This window comes from Chrysemys picta, unplaced genomic scaffold, assembly GCF_011386835.1.
Source record: "Chrysemys picta bellii isolate R12L10 unplaced genomic scaffold, ASM1138683v2 scaf1486, whole genome shotgun sequence".
NCBI lineage: Eukaryota > Metazoa > Chordata > Testudines > Emydidae > Chrysemys > Chrysemys picta.
The window spans coordinates 3,848-15,000 of record NW_027054192.1 but is presented as its reverse complement, the minus strand read 5'-3'; the positions used below and the strand labels follow the sequence as shown (position 1 = coordinate 15,000).

General features: G+C 55.6%; 1 long non-coding RNA gene across 1 annotated transcript; it reads right to left on the bottom strand.

Annotated features, from left to right (window-relative positions):
• Positions 1-6,370: 6,370 nt before the first annotated feature.
• Positions 6,371-9,791, bottom strand: LOC135979972 (uncharacterized). Its single transcript, XR_010597213.1, has 3 exons — positions 9,116-9,791; positions 8,892-8,983; positions 6,371-8,504 (listed from the first exon to the last, which is right to left on the bottom strand). It is a non-coding gene; the product is annotated as an uncharacterized LOC135979972 (long non-coding RNA).
• Between the last annotated feature and the right edge of the window lie 1,362 nt (positions 9,792-11,153).

Genomic DNA, 11,153 nt, shown 5'->3' with positions numbered 1-11,153 from the left:
ACTTCAACAGTGGGAAAGTAGATGCCTAGGGGCTTTAGGTGCCTACAGGGTAGCAGCTGAGTGGGCTTTTGTGAATGCTAGTGGTGCCTAATTGTTGGATTTAGGTGCCTAACTGTCCCTTTAGGCACCGACGGGGTTGTCTACACGGTGCCGCAGTCCGCTCTGTGGGGGTGTGAGTTGTGCAGCACTCGCACGTCGCACTCTAGCCAGCCCGTGTAGACCCCGCTGGTGGGAACTAAAGGTACCTAATGCACATTGATGCTGTCCTGAAACAGGCCTGCTGGAGGGTGCAGGGTCTGCTCCCGGCTAGTAGCCTTGTGGACACTGGCCACCGTGGTGAAAGGACTGGAGTGGAGAGACAAAGCTGGTGAGCAGCAGAGGGGAGGGAACCCTGCACCCTCCTGTGGGGCACAGCCGTGGGCCCAGGCTGGGGAGCTCTGCAAGTAGGGTGACCAGATGTCCCGATTTTATAGGGACAGTCCCGATTTTTGGGTCTTTTTCTTATATAGGCTCCTATTACCCCCCACCCCCGTCCCGATTTTTCACACTTGCTCTCTGGTCAACCTATCTGCAAGGTTTGGGCCTCATACTCCTACGGGCAGTGGATTTGCCCTGCGCAGGGTTGTGCCTATATGGCACTGTCTAGTCCGTGGGGTTCTTCTTTACGTAATGTATTGGAGGAGCCGCATACAGAACATATACACCTCGAGGGCCATACCAGAGGCTTCACCTGTCGCGTCCTTACCCTGCCCAGTGAAGCCATTCCTTGCCACTCAGATGCTCTTTTCTGCAGGCAGCTTCACTGGACCAGGTGCATTCTGCGGCTGCGCCCTTAGCCGTCCTGCCCCGAATCCCAGGGGAAAGGTGTTAGTCTGTACAAAGGAACGTCAGCGACCTAATCACAGCCTGGGATCTAATGCTCCTAATCCCTCCAGCAGCAGCGTGGCAGCTGGCATTTATGATGGGCAAGAGTGGAATTCCAGCCCCATGGCGCTGGACACCCACATGCGCTCTGGGACATGCTGACTGCCATGCTGTGAATCCCAGAAGTGGGTCCCAGAGGTGGGACTGTTGGAGAGCAATTGCAGCCCCAGTCCATCTGTGTTTCTGATTGTTTCAGGAAGTCCTCAGGTATGAGGGGGTGGTACTTCCTGGCCAGCCAGTCAAAAGTGTTAGTGTCACCGTGAGATAAACCTCTCTCCCAGACCACACCCTCTGATCCACCTCTTCCACTCCAGATCCAAAAAACCCAGGTATCAGGTCTTGTCAAATGGCACCTGGACACACAAGCCGGAACGCGGACTGGCCGGGTGGCAACCCTAATCCTCCATGAATTTATCTAGTTCTTTTTTGAACCCTGTTATAGTTTTGGCCTTCACAACATCCTCTGGCAAGGAGTTCCACAGGTTGACTGTGCGCTTGTGAAGAGACTGTGCACAGTGTGAAGATTGATCCCATTGATAGATTGTCAGCTCTTCATGGCAGGGATTGTCTTTTGTGTTGTGTTTGTGCAGCACCTGGCACAATGGGGCCTAGTCCATGACTGGGGCGCCTAAATCGTATGGTAATATAAATAACAAACACATATACAGCACCTGGCACAATGGACTGGGACCGTTAGGTCCTACTGAAATCCAAATAAATAATAACAACAACAGATTTGAATTGCACTGGGCATAGGGCCAGAAACCTATGCCCTAGGGAACCAGTGGTGTCAAGAACCTAGCTCTGGGTCTGTTATCGTCCGTGTCCTTAGCTGCTCTTGTCAACACAAAGCTGAACCGGGAGTGTTTTGGTGGCACTCCCTCTGGAGCTGCCTGTATTGTTAACAGTTTGCAGGTGAAATACAGTCCAGAGCCGAACTTGCCGTGACCTACAGTCTGGTAGGTTTGTTTCCTGCCAAGGCTCCGTGTTTGATGTGACTCTCGGGAGGTCAGTGAGAACGTTTGCATTCCCATGAGTCATCCTGTGGCTCGAGGAATGCAGAACAGGTGTGTTTTCCCTACAGAGAAGTAAGCAGACACCACTTTTTGCCAGAATTGGGGGGTTACCCCCACTCTCCTGGCTAAATTTCTAGGTAGGAGATGAATCAAGGGTGGGCAAAGCAGAAGATGAGGTAGAGAACAAGGGAGGGAGGAAACAGGTGGGACCAGAGAACGAGGAACAAAGATGGAGGGAGAGAGACACGCAAGGAAGAGGAACAGATAGAATGACCCACAGGGCAGGGGAAAGGGTGATTTGTGATGAAGACAGAATGATAAAATGGAGCAATCAAACAGAGAGTGGGCAGAGCTGAGGGACGTCGCTTGTAGGTGTTTCTTCTTGAGAGAAGGCGGCTTGTGCTGCAGGTAGGGTTGCCAAGCCTCCAGGATTGGCTTGGTGTCTCCATGAATTCAAGATTAATCTTTAATTAAGGATTATGTCATGTTATGAAACCTTCAGGAATACGTCCAACCTAAATTGGCAACCCATGAGGAGGAAGTACCTTTCCCCCTGCCAAGGGTTAGACGCAGAGGCAGTAGGGCCAACACCCCATGTTCAAAAATCATGTCATGTCCCCCCAAATCATGAGGTTAATAAATCAATAAATGATTTGCTCTCTGGTTTTTGAGCCTTTGGAGTTCACATTTTCAAGTATTTACCCACAGCCATAAAATCTAGAGCGACTCACTTGAAAGAAAGGAAGAAGAAAGCTCAGATTCTCCTTCAAAATGCCCGGCTTAGTTTTCGAAAGAAAGGCTGAACTTGCTCCACTGTGAGCCAACAGGCACCACTTGGAACTCCAGCCATTGATCAGACTACAGCAGGCCCCCCGGCTTTGCCCCCTGCCCCCGAAAGTCAACGTTAGGGCTGCTGACTTTCTAATCACACAAAACCCAACACCCCTACCCTAACCATTCTCCAAGGCCCCTTCCATTGCCACCCCATCACTGAGGCCCTGCCCCGCCCCGTCTCCGAGGCCCCACCCCCGCTCACTCCATTCCCCCCGCCCTCTGTCGCTCGCTCTCCCCTACCCTCACTCCACTCCCTCATTTTCACCGGGCTGGGGCAGGTGGTTGGGGAGTGGGAGGGGGTGAGGGCTTCGGCTGGGGGTGTGGGCTCTGGGGTGGGGCCAGGGATGAGAGGTTCGGAGTGTGGGAGGGGTCTGGGCTAAGGCAGGGGGTTGGGGTGTGGGAGGGGACATGGGCTTTGGGGTGGGGGTGCAGGTTCTGGACTGGGGCCAGAAATGAGGGGTTCAGGGTGTGGGAGGTGGATCCAAGCTGGGGCAGGAGGTTGGGGTGTGAGGGTGAGGGCTCCAGCTGTGGGTGTGGGCTCTGGGCTGGTAACGAGGAGTTTGGAGTGCAGGAGGGGGGTCCAAGTTGTGGCAGGGGGGTGGGGCGTGGGTTTCAGGAAAGAATTTGGGTGTGGAATGGGGTTCAGGGCTGGGGCAGGGGTTGGGGTGCGGGAGGAGGTTTGGGCTCCAGCTGGGGGTGCGGGCTCTGGGGTGGAGCTGGGGATGAGGTGCTTGGGGTGCAGGGGATGCTCAGGGCTGGGGTAGGGTGTTGGGGTGTTGGGGGGTGCAGACTCTGGGAGGGAATCATAGAGTCATAGAATATCAGGGGTGGAAGAGACCTCAGGAGGTCATCTAGTCCAACCCCCTGCTCAAAGCAGGACCAATCCCCAAGCTTGGGTGCAGGAGGGGGCTCAGAGCTGGGTCAGGGGGTTGGGGTGCAGGAGGGGTTTTGGAGTGCGGGCTCCGGGTGGTGTTTACCTCAGCCGGTTCCAGGGAAAGGGCGACATGTCCCTTGGCTCCTAGGCGGAGGCGCAGTCAGGCAGCTCTGCACGCTGTCTCCACCCTCAGGTGCCACCCCTGCAGCTCCCATTGGCCGCGGCTCCCAGGCAATGGGGGATGCGGAGCCAGCGCTCGGGGTGGGGGCTGTGCATGGGGCTGCGGCCGTCCCTCCATCTAGGAGCCGAGGGACATGTCGCTGCTTGCGGGGAGACGCGCGGAGCCAGGTAGGGAGCCTGCCAGCCCCACGCCAACCGGACTTTTGACAGCCCAGTCAGCAGTGCTGACCGGAGCCGCGAGGGTCCCTTTTCGAGCAGGTGTTCCGGTCGAAAACCGGACACCTGGCAACCCTAGCCAGGATGCTGGCAGCCAGCAAGATTCCTCTACTATTAAAGGTGCAGTGCCCAGAAAAGAGAAGGCCGGCATCTCAGTCACATGGCTACACGCGGCCTAGTGCACAGTGAGGAAAGTTGGCCGCACACACTTGGAAATCAGCAGCAGCTTTATTATGCAACAAACAACTCTATGCCGTGTTAACTCTGGCCCGTCCTTCTGTGACGCTTGGAAAGGCTCCTATGAGAGGGGGAAAAAACACAATAAAAACAATGATCTTCAACTATATATTGATCTTCCAAACTCTCTGTTTCTATCCATCCAGCTTGCATCTAAACACTCGACACTCATATTAAAACGACCATCGTTTCCACCTGAAAGGACCACGTTTCCTGTCCCTCTAGGGTTACAGGGGTGTACCCAGGGCTGGCACAACCTATTAGGCAACCTAAGCGGTTGCCTTGGGTGCTAACATTTGGGGGGCAGCGACCGCGGCGTCCGGATCTTCGGCTGCCCCCGTTGTCGTCGGTATTTCGGAGACGAGACCTTCTGCCGCCTGTCGGGGGCGGCATTTCGGGGGCGGGACCTTCCGCCACCTAGGTCGGCAAAAATGCTGGCGGCGCTCCTGGGTGTACCTAGAGCTGTAGTGCACGGCCCGTGTCTGTGCTTACCTCGCTAGTCCTGGAACAGCTCCTCGGGAAACAGCACCTCAGCCCTTCTGGCCTGGAATAGGAAGAGGAAGGATTAATCATTCAAACACATAACAGCCCATGTCACCGTGGGGCTGAAGGGCTCCTGCTACTCAGACTGCATCAATGGGCACAGAGACCGGCCATAATCTGATTCGCTGCAAAGGGACCTAAGAGGAGAAAAACGTTGGGGAGGCAGAGCATCAGCGCCACCCTGTGGTGAGTGGCTTACATGACTAGTTTCTGCCTTACTTTTTTGGAAGAACAATACAAAGTCCTAACTAAGGGGGAACTGTTTCCTTGCATTGAGCCCAGGACGAATTCCCACCAGAGGGGCTGCTGCTGGGCTAGGGTGTTAACTTGGACCCTGCCTTCCTTTGCAATCCCCAAGCCTCTTCAAGCGCAGTCAATTAGGACTCCAGGAACAGAGGTGGTTGCTTTGGGTTAGGTCTACACTTGGGGCTATTTCGACCCTGCTAGCACGGGTGTAACAGCAGTGTAGATGGTGAGGCCTGGATAAGGCAAGTAAAGGGACGCTTGAACCCTACGGCTATGTACCCTACCTGCCCATGCAGGGCCTCCCGTGTCTACGCTGCTATATTTAGTAGGGTAGAGTCCTGCCCCTTCCCCGCTGCCAGAGCCTTTCCCCACAGCAGTGAAAGATTCCAGTGGGGAAAGGCTCTGGTGTGGGGAGGCAGTGCAGAATGGCACCGGAAGCTCCCCAAGCTGAGCCTGGCTGCCCTCCCTACCACAGCCTTTCACGTGTAGCTACACGCACCCTACGTGCTGACGTAAGTGTAGACAAGGCCTTTGTGTAATAAAGGACAGCGCAGGATGGAAGAGGGACAGGGTCAGGATTTAAGGATCATGGAAGCTTTTTTTGTTGTTAGCTGCTGTATGGAGATGGCTGCTGTGTTCGTAAAGGGACCCCTGTACCACAGAAATAGCTCAGGGTCTGGGACAGGGTGTCACATTTTTCCTTGTCCTTCTGCACCTCAAAACTTTTTTTTTAAAAGGCTACTAGTCAAATCCTGCAGTTGGGAACCCAGTGTGCAGTGCACACAGCCTAGCTACACACCAGGGGTTATTGTAATCAGCGACTGCCCCAAGCCACATCATTCAGCTCTGGCTCCGGATCCAGATCTCAGCGTCCCCACGTCCACCAGTGCTGGGTTTGGGGTTTCCAGTCTGAGCCCATCTCTCACTGCCATGATCATTTCAAAGCCTCGGCCAACACCCTCCAGTGTCCTGAGTCACTGATGCTGCAGGGCTAGAGATCCTCAGCTGGTGGGAATTTGCAGAGCTCCATTGCCGTCCATAGCGCTAAGCCAATTTGCACCATCCGAGGAGCTGGTTCTTGGAGCCTGGTACTGACTAGTGAAGGACTCGCTATAGGCATTAGCAGACTGAATCAAAACTTGAGTTCCAGCCAGTCCAGGACCCCATCTCTGACAGCAGCCAGCACCCGATGGGTCAGAGGAAGCTGTCAGAATCTGACAGTAGCAGCTGTGGAAGAATCTGTCTCCCAGATGGGCTTTCTACAGATCTCTAATAGGCCTGTGTCCTTATTCTCCCCCAAAGCGGAGTGACGTTAGCACAGGAAGGAACAAAGGTACCTGTTCTAAATAGAGTTCAGCCTGAGAATTAGTCTGAATCCAATATGCTGACAGGCTGAAAAACATGAAGGGCCCAGCCGGCTCTGTAGTGCTCTGCGCTTTCCCAGCCAGCCAGGTCCTTCCTGAAGCCGTTGTTCAGAAAATAGGGGTCTCCTCAGAATCGCCCTGGGCTCATGTGCGCATGGTGGCTGGGGTGGGAGACTCAGTGGGGACAAGAGCCAGAGTCAGTCCAGAGCGACTGTAGGAGAACTACGCTGCGAGCTGGACTGTCCCCGTGCCAGGCAAACCTGCTTTCATGGTTAGCGTGGTCTTGCCTCCAGCTTTCCTGTCTTACTTTTAAGCAATTGTCCTGGCCTCCTGAGAATGTGAATAACTCCCATAGGCTCGCTGATCACCGTGACCACACTCCCCCGGAGCCTTCTCCTTGCCGTCAGCTCCCTCACTCCCTGCCCATAACTCTCCTCCCACAGTCCAGGGACCAGTTATTTTGCCCTTTGCTGTATTTTGTCTAGAGTCTCCTCTGTAAATGTGTGTGTGTGTGTGGGAGGGTGGGGGTAGGGGTGAGGGTGGGGGTGGGGGAGGGGTGAGAATTGCCATATGAAAGGTGGCGAGGAGAGAGCTTGTCTCTAGCTCTACAGAGCTTTGATCTCCTTGCTGTGATTCACACCCTTACTGCTGCGTAATAGAGGTGAAGGAGGCATGGCCCATCTAGTGGCACTAGCCCATTTCAGTCATGAGGACAGAGGTTGCTGTGCTCTGGGTTTCTCCTGCTAGCCTGGGGCTGGCCAATCACTGTACTGTTATGTAATAAGGGTCCCCTGTGGAAGGCATAATGAGCTAGTCAGGGTCAAAGGTTACTTGGTCCGTCCTCAGCCATGAATTTTAGCAGGCGGATGCTGCTCCTCCCTCTTTTCTCCTCTTTGTGGACTTTGGCGGTGCCCAGCAGTTCGTGTGTTGGGGGATCAACAAGGGGAAAAGAAGTTTAGCAACAGCAGAGAAAGGGGAACCCTGGATTAGTTTTATTCCAGCTCAATCATCACACTATTAATGACGGAAATGGTCTCTGCTCTGTCCTTTGTAGGGCTCAAAGAACACATTCTCTTCTCCATGGGCCTGGGCCAAAGCCCATTAAAGACAACAGAGAGACTGACTTCCGTGAGCTTTGTTTGGATCAGGCCACCATGAACAAAGAGGGGTTGGACTCATTCCTGCATCTCTAGGCTTAGTCTATAACCATCTCACTGTCCACTATTTCCTTTGACTGACGGGCTGGTCTCACCCTCACTCAGATCCCGGACTAAGGAACTGGATCTGGGGAGTTTGTACCCAATATCCCCCACCTCCTCCCTCTTTACATCTGAGGGTCTCTGTGATGAGTCCTTGCTGAGGACTGTCAAGTCATATTGCCCAGGCCTGATCTTCTTTGACTAAACCCCAGGAAATACGGGCTTCCAGGGCTCCATCTGTGTCTTTGCATTAACCAGGTGTATCTTCCTGCCTCATTTAACTACCAGGCTCCTCTGATCAGCAAAGCAGCAGAAAAGCTTCCTGACTCAGGATACAGAGTAACTCTGCTGCTCAGTGCAGCATCTGCCAACCTGCCAGCCTTGAGGCCCAGCCTGTGATATGGTTCTGCAGATCCTAGGCTCAGTGCAGATCCTGGCAGCTGCGTGGGAATGTGCCTGAAAGACGCTTTTGTGCACCACCCCCACCAACTTGGAGGCCATCTGGCCACTGGGCCAGCCCCCAGCATAAAGCAGAGAAGCCTCGGGGATGCCGCAGCCATGCCCCCTCTCCCTTGGGAACACCTCCCTCTCCTGAGGCTGGGAAGAGGGTGGTGTTAGAGCCATTACAACAGGCCGATGGCGCCCATTACAGAAGAGGATGATCACACAGTGGATGACCAAAGCACACAGTACAAATTAGACCCCATTGGTGCCATGACAGGGCCTCTGCGTCCCCATTGCCATCTCCTTGACCCACACCCTGGGACCTCTGCTTCCTCACTGCACTAACCTAAGGATATTACTTACGTTCACGTACCAAGTCCAGGCCTTCTGATCTGGGTCTGTCTGCCGGCGTGCTGGACAGTGCACCCTAGGGAATCAACACAACGGCTCTCCTGTCAATGCTTACATTCTCCAGGGCGAACTTTCAGAGGTTCAGCCTCTCAACAAAGAGAGCAGTTTTCAAGACGTCTCACGGGAAATCAAAGGCAGTCACAATCTGGGAAATTACCAAGGGACTGATGGCCGAATGCTGCGCTATTTCCACTGTTCCAGAGGGATTTCCTCAGAAGTATCTGGATGATTATGGTTTCAACACAATCCCTGCCTTTTACATAAACCCCAGGCCACCCCACTTACAGGTCAAGAAATGAGGATGCAAGGTGCCCCAGACATACATACGGGGCACTGCCAGTTGTGAGAATATGGAACTGAGCAACGCTCTGCAATCTCAGTTCAACAAGTCAACAAAACTTACCTCAGCAAAGAAGGCAACTGAGGTGAGCGTGTGCTTCTTCCTGCCCCACTTGGGCCTTGGGCCTGAAATCCTTCCCTCTCTCATGTGGGGCTCTGGAACATAAATACCCATGAGTAACAGGGACAGCAAGCCCTACAGAGCAAATCCGTACGGCAGATGGTAGAAAGAATAGCTTATACTATCTATCTATCTGTCTATCTATCATTACATGTTAATTCACTTACAGCATCTAGGCCTCCCCATTGTAGCTGAATGGTTCACAGTCAGAAGCTGCGATGTATCTGTTGAGGGGCTGGATTGTAGGATGAGAGTCCATGCATAGGCTCAGGCCAATGTCTTCCTATGTCACTGTCCAAAGTCTGGCACTAACATTCATATTCAGACATCTAGACGAGTGGATTGATTTTCAGAGGAGCTGAACAGCCACGGCTTTGGCAGATTCGAGTGAGAAGTTCTTGGTATTCAGCATTTGAGAAAGGTCAGGCCATTTATTTAGGTGCCTGAGTGTGGCATTGCAGCCGCTGCCATGGGTCCTTTACAATGAATACGGAATCAACATCATCTCGGCACGACAACCAAGTTCAGGATCTAATCGAGCTGTATCCTCTCTGTACTGCTGAACGGTTGCGAAACATTGGGACTGGGCCACTATAACGTTGTATATTGGGCATAGAGTGGAAGGACTTCATTTGTAAAGCAGATGTTTATGGTCGCTCCGGTCTACAGACTACTGGGGCCATTATCCGCAGATGGCGTCTTATGCTTTTCAGACATGTCGCGACTATGCCACAAGACCAGGCCTGCACAACATACGGCCCGCGGGCCGCATGCAGCCTGTGGGGGCTCACTGTGCGCCCCGCGGGGGGATTCTAAACCCCCGCACACAAAGTCCCGAGGCTGGCGTGGCGGCGCTTCCTGGGGCAGCTCCTGGTGGCGTGCTTGCCCGCCGACAGGAGCCAGCAATGTGGGACACGGGGATGGAGCCCTCGGGCGCTGCCGCGCGCCTCCACCCCTCCCCCCCCCCCCCCCGGCCCCAAGCGGGACACGGAGCCCGCGCGTGTTGCTGCCCCCCCCCACTGCCCCAAGCGGAACACGGGCACGGAGCGCTCGCCTCCCCCCCCCCAGCGGGACACAGGGCTCAGCCACCGCCCCCGTCCTGAGTGCTTTTTGGCCCACCCCCCCCGGGACTCCTGCCCCATCCAACCCCCCGCGTTCCTTGATGCCCACCCCGGGACCCCTGCCCCATCCACCCCCTTCCCTGTCCCCTGACTGCCCTCCGCTGCCCCATCCAACTCCTCTCCTGATTCCCCATCCAAACACCCCTTCTCCCTGTCCCCTGACCACCCTTGGAACCCCTGCCCCTGACTGCCTCCCACTGCCCCATCCAAACCCTGCTCCTTCCTGACTGCCCCCCGGGACCCTTGCCCCCATTCAATCCCCCTGTTCCCTGCCATCTGACCGCCCCGACGCCTATCCACCCCTCCACCACCCCCCTGAACTCGCCTGCCCTCTATCCAATACCCCCTCCCTGCTCCCTTACCGCGCTGCCTGGAGGTGGCTGGCGGTGCTACAGCCGCGCCGCTGGGCTGGAGCCGGACCACACTGCCACCGCACAGTGCCTGGAGCACCGGGTCAGTCTGAGCTTGCAGCCCCCCCGCTTCCCGCGAATCAGCTGTTCGCGCAGGAAGCCTGGGAGGGCTGAGAAGCAAGCGGCGGCTTCGCACTCAAGCCCAGGGAGGCGGAGCGGAGGTGAGCTGGGGCGGGGAGCGGTTCCCGTGCGCGCCCCTCCCCCCGGGTTACCTGCTGTGCCGCGGACGGCTCCCCCCACCCCAGCTCACCTCCGCTCCGTCTCCGCCTCCCTGGGCTTGAGCACAAAGCCGCCGCTTGCTTCTCTCCCCTCCCAGGCTTCCCGCGCGAACAGCTGATTCGCAGGAAGCGGGGGGGGAGGGGGAGAAGCGGGGCGGAGTGTTCAGAGGCGGAGGCGGAGGTGAGCTGGGGCCGGGGAGCGGGGCGGAGAGCTGGAGCACCCATGGGGTTGGGCGGCCAGGGAAGGGGGAAGGGTGTGGTGGAGTGAGTGTCTGGGAGGTGTGCGGGGGGTGCTGGGCTGTGAGGGTGTGGAGGGCGCTGGGCAGTGGGGGAGGTTTGTGTGTTTTGGGGTGCTAGGCAGTGGGGGCCTGTTGTGGGGTGCTGGGCAGTGAGGGAGATCTCATAGACTCATAGACTCTAAGGTCAGAAGGGACCATTATGATCATCTAATCTGAC